A 5,928-nucleotide genomic window follows, 5' to 3' on the forward strand; every position below is an offset into this window, starting at 1 on the left:
ATCTGGCTAGAAAAATAGCCCACAATAATTGGGCAGGAAGGATATACACAGCATGACTTTAGCCCTGGGACTAAATCTGATCTGCTGTCAGTCAGGAAGGAGGCTTGAGGCTTCAGTACTCCTCCTGGACTCCTTGCCTGGCCCCCAGAACTAGACCGCCATCAGTCCTGCTTAGCCTCCTCCTTCCCTAGTAACTAGACCTGCCCCAATCAGGCTGTGCCTGCCAACCTTTCCTTTTTTTTTTTTCCCTCATTATTTTTCCAAGCTGAGGGACTAAATGAAAATGTAGAGGGCCACCTGGGTGGCTCAGTTGGTTAAACATCCAACTTTTGATTTCAGCTCAGGTCATGATCTCACGCTTCATGGGTTGCAGCCCTGGACTGGACTCTACACTGACAGGGCAGAGCCTCTCTCCCTCTCTCTGCCCCTCCCACATGCTCTCTCTGCCTCAAAAATAAATAAATAAGTTTTTAAAAAAGTGTACAGCGATTGTCTTCGTGATCTCTCTGAGGCTGTTTAGCTCAGCCCTCCCCCTTCATTTGAGTGAATTCTATGGAAGCTTCCTTCTCCATTCTAGCAAGGCTACAATATACTAACCCCCACTGCCCCATCTTCTGCTCTCACCCTTGATAAACACTTCTCTGTCCCCCTCAAAGATTCCTAAGAAATTGTTCTTTTATAAAAGGTTTGCCAGGGTGAGGGGAGGGAGGGAGTTAGGGGTGGGGTAAGGAGGCAGGGGAGTTTCATCACTCACACACAGAATTGCACTTAGAAAAGTCCTCCAGGGGCGCCTGGGTGGCTCAGTGGGTTAAGCTTCTGACTGTGATTCAGGTCATGATCTTATGGTTCATGGGTTCCAGCCCTGCGTCGAGCTCTGTCCTGACAGCTCAGAGCCTGGAGCCTGCTTCAGATTCTGTGTCTTCCTCTTTCTCTCTCTGCCCCTCCTCTGCTCGTGCTCTGTGCCCCTCTCTCTCAAAAATGAATAAACATTAAAAAAAAAAGTCCCCTAGATGTGCCGCTTTTCCCCTAAATCTCTGCCTTTGTATGCTTCTCCCTCAGCTTCAGTATCCCATCCTTCCTCTTCACCCCAAATTTCCCATCACATGCACCTCACCCCTTTGCTTATGCCAACTAATTGGCTCTTGGACTGGCAGAAGACGACTTTGGGGTCCGAAAACAAGAACTCCCCCAGATACCAGGCTCCTCCTGGTGGAGAACATTTTAAGTATCAGGCCATTTTTTCTGTTTTCTCTTTTCTTCCATCACCTGCACCACCTCATCTAGCCAACCTGCACATCCTCTCCTTTGAGTCCCCATGCCAAGCCCACATCTCTGATAGTGGCAGCTTCTCTTTGTGCCACACCAATTTCTGGAATGAGCTCAAGTCCACAAATAGACACCTACTGATGCAAGTTAACACAGCCCCTCTGCTCTGACTCAAAGCTTTCGGTGACCCCCACACAGGGCCAGCTTCATGGGTGTGAAGCCTGTGTGGTGGCACAGGGTCCCATGTTTAGAAGGGCCCTGATATGGGGGCACCTGGGTGGTTCAGGGAGTTGAGATTCTGACTCCTGATTTGAGCTCAGGTCATGATCCTAGGATCATGGGATCGAGGCCTATACTGGGCTCCACACTGAATGTGGAGCCTGCTCAGGATTCTCTCTCTCTCTCTCTCTCTCTCTCTCTCTCTCTCTCTCTCTCTTTCCTGCCCCTCTCCCCTGCATGCACTCTCTCTCTTTCAGAAAAAGGAGGGCGGGCCTGACATGGTTTAATGCTCTGTCACCATGATGAAATTCTTAATATGTATGCGCAAGGGGCCCCACATTTTTATTTTGTACTGGGCTGTGAAAATTAGGTAGCCGTTCAGCCCACACATGACCTTCACAGAAAATCTCCCTTTGGGGGTGACTGTGTGGCTCAGTTGGTTAAGCAATCAACTTTGGCTGAGTCATGATCTCACGGTTCATTAGTTCGAGCCTTGCATCCAGTGAGCTTGAGCCCCACATTGGGTGAACTCGAGCCTCACTTCTGGTGAGCATGAGCCCCACTGGGATTCTCTCTCCCTATCTCTCTCCCTTTCTCTCTACCCGCCACTCACTTGCTCTCGCTCTCTCTTTCTCTCTCTCTCTCTCTCAAAAAAAAAAAAAAAAAAATCTCCCTTCCTTCAAAGCAGTTTCTCCACGAACCTTAACCTCCAGGCCAATCTGCCTTGCCCAATCTGGCCCCCACTCGCTGTGGCATGCTGTGCCTGGAGAGGGCAGTTGTGTAGATGGAGACAGTGGGGTCCCTCTTTCACTCTAAAGAAGCCATGGAAACCAGGATTCCTGGGAAAGAGTTGAGGGGGAGAAGGCACGGAGGTCTGAGGACGGGAGAAGAGCCTCTGCAAAAGTATCCACCTCGCCCACGTGTTAATTCTAGAGATTCTACCAGAAGAGAGAATTCCTCTGTGGTAAAGTCCTTTCCATCTGTTTTAAAGATAAGAATTTTCCTCAGAGGGTCAACACCCCACATTATTGTTCTCTACCACGCTGTGAACAAGCTGTTGTAAGCTGATCACCGGTGGAGGTCTTGGCACAGGAAAAGATTTGAAGAGGAAATGAGGGTACTTTTGTGACTTGGAAGAGAGTGACTCACAAAGGAGCAATCTGAATGAGGCCTGACACAGTGGACACCAGGGCAGGAAAGTCAAAAGAAGGAGAACCGGGTGGAGGCAGAAAGCTGCTGAAGAAGTATTTCTTCTACTTCACAAGCGTGCTGGACTCGGAGTGCCTGGGTGGCCCCAGTCGGTTGAGCCTCTGACTTCGGCTCAGGTGGTGATCTCACGGTTTGTGGGTTCGAGCCTGCACTGAGCTCTGTGCTGACCGCTTGGAGCCTGGAGCCTGCTTCAGATTCTGTATCTCCCTCTCTCTACCCTCCTCCACTTGCACTCTGCCTCTCTCTCTCGAAAATAAATAAACATCAAAAAAATTTTTTTTAAAAATCCACACACACAAATAGCAAAACACAAGTGTGCTAGATTCAGAACAAAAGCTTTCCTTCCCAGCCTCTCCTGACAGGGCTATATTAATTTCCTATGGCTGCCATTTTTTTTCCCCCAATAACAAATTACCATAGCCTAGGTGGCTTAAATCGGCAGAAACGTATTCTCTTACAGTTCTGCAGACTAGAAGTCCGAAATCAAGGTGCTAGCAAGGTTGGTTCTTTCCAGAGGCCCTCAGGGAGAATGTTTCATGCCTATCTCCTAGCTTTTGGTCACTACCTGCAATCTTTAGTTTTTTGTGGCTTGTGAATGCATCATTCCAATCCTTGCCTCCACCTACATGGCGTCCTCTCCTCTGTGTCTCTGTGTGTCAAATCTTCCCCTTTTTCTCACAGAAACACTAGTTATTAGATTTAAGGCCCAGTCTAAATGCAGGATGATTTCATCTAGAGAACCTTAACTAATCATACTTCCAAAGAGCCTATTCCCAATAGTCAACAATACGGAATTACATACTTCAAAATTACTAAGAAACTAGATCTTAAATATTCTCACCACACACACACACACAAATGATAGTTATGTGAGGTGATAGAGGTATTAACTAAAGCCATGATGGCAATTCATATTGCAATATATAAATGTATCAAATCAACACGTTAGAACCTTAAACTTTAAGAAATAACTTACTTTCACAAAAGGTCACATTGATAGGTATAGAGGTTAGGATTTGTATACATCTTTTTGGAGCTACAATTCAGTACATGACAGGGTCTTCACATTTTCAGTTTGTTTGCTTCGTATTCATGCTTTTCTTGAATTTTGAGCTTTGCTTTTTCCCTGGATAGGAATCGCAAAATCCTAAGACTGATTATTAAATAATAACAGCAAAACCTCAATAAATCCAAGAATTTTATAAGTATGGACCACAAGAGATTCTGCAGTATCTCCCAGATCCCAGGAAAATGGAGAAAGAGTAATAGCAAAATGCCTTTGATCCCTTCAGTAGGAAAGTTTCAATATGAGCCAAGTCCTAGGCTTTAAATATTGTTGTGCATTAGTCACAACATAGAAACATGTGTTTACAGTCCTGAAACTGAAATGGAAAAGTAACAAAAATGTGCTTCTAGGAGACTTCATTAGACTTATTTGTGTGTGGGAAATCATGTAAAAGCCCAACACAATATTTGTGAATAAAACCTCTAATGACTGAATCCTATCTACTACTCCCTTCTATGCTTTTAGGAAAAAAATTGCTTTTCTGCAAATTAGACCAAAACACCACCACAGATGAACAATCAGAAATAAGGCATGACTCCTGGTCACTAAAGAGAGATTCCATTACCCTGAGAGATCTGGCATACTAAAATTATTAAAAGAGGAAAATGATCTTATAAAAAGTTAGGGTTTTTTTCTTCTCATTAATCTTCAGCACCCTGGTTCAGTTCTAGTCAAGCATTGTCATGGCTTGGATCAAGGCCATAGAATATTCTGCGGGTTTGAGATTGAAATTCATCCCTCCGAGTGCCAATTTTTTTTTTAGGATGCCAGGTTACCTCCCATTTCCTTCTTTTATGTGCAGAAAAATCCCAAACACCCCAGGGTGTCATCCTAATCACATTTAATGACTGGTAATATCACCATGCAATTAACTTAAGGAATTGTTTTCACGGATCACTTCTTCTCGGCCTTTTGGCTAAGATCAAGTGTAGGAATTGTTTTCATGGAAAACTAAACTAGAAGGAATAACCCAGAACATCGTGAAAATGATAAATAAGGGGAAGTAGACTACCAGGTATTAAAATACATCACGTGGCTACGATTCCTAAAACTGTGGGGAGAAAAAAATGAACTGTTGCCAGAGCTGGAGCTGCCCGACAGCCACCAGACTGAGCAGCTGGGGTCCAGACAGGAGTCCCCAGATCTGCTACATCCTCAACCAAGACCGCATGGGCAAGATGCACCTGGCCACATGGTACATGCAGTTCGATGACGATGAGGAACGGGTTGAATGAGGAGATGCTCGCGTAACCGCCGTGCGAGATCAATGACACCAACCTGGTGGAGGTCTGCATTTCTAGATCACTTCCCAATGCTAGGCAATCCACAACTTCATGGAGGTCTTAAAGGAGTATTTCCACAATGTCTGTGAACTGGACCTGGTGTTCAACTTCTACAACGTTTACACGGTTGTGGACAAGGTGTTCCTGCCTGGCAAGATCCCAGAGACCACCCAGCAGATGGTGAAACAGCTGCAGACGCTCCACTCCTTGGGGCGAGGGCAGCCAGCCCCTCCACCCTGGCCACTGGCTCCCTGCTCACCCCCTTTCCAGGTGAGGGCCACCCTGGTGCCCTCCTCAGCTGCCCAGAAGGAAGGCACCGACTGGGCCTGGGCCACCGGGGAGAAGACTGCACCCCACTGCCTCTGGGCACAGCCTCGGGCAGAAGCCACCTCGTGGGCACTGAGTAACCATGCAGTTGTTGGGTGACATCGTGAGTGCATGTGTGGAACCCCCAATAAATCTGTAGTCCCATCAAAGACACATGGAACTATCACATAAACACCCACATGAATGAATGGGACAGAAGAACAAGACAAAAATGAGACAAATCTTATGAATGTGACATGACATAGGTAACATTTTAAGTCAACTGGATACCTTTTGGAAAAAGGACCTTGAATCCCTTCTTCACAACTTAAAGTAAAAATACTAATCTAATACTGAAAATGCATCAAAGGGAAACATGTAAAAACACAAAGCAAGCTAAGTAGCCCTATCAACAATAGCCCAAGTATTGAAAGAGCCCAAATGTCCATTGACAGATGAATGGATAAAGAAGATGTGGTACATAATATACACACACACACACACACACACACACACACACACACACCTACAATGAAGTATTACTTGGTGAGCAAAAAGGATCAAATCTTGCCATTTGCA

The 5,928-nt window shown here is 45.7% G+C and overlaps 1 pseudogene; it reads left to right on the top strand.

Annotated features, from left to right (window-relative positions):
* The first annotated feature begins 4,827 nt into the window (after positions 1-4,827).
* Positions 4,828-5,469, top strand: LOC109502658 (annotated as a pseudogene).
* Positions 5,470-5,928: the final 459 nt, after the last annotated feature.

Source organism: Felis catus, chromosome A1, assembly GCF_018350175.1.
Source record: "Felis catus isolate Fca126 chromosome A1, F.catus_Fca126_mat1.0, whole genome shotgun sequence".
Taxonomy (NCBI): Eukaryota; Metazoa; Chordata; class Mammalia; order Carnivora; family Felidae; genus Felis; species Felis catus.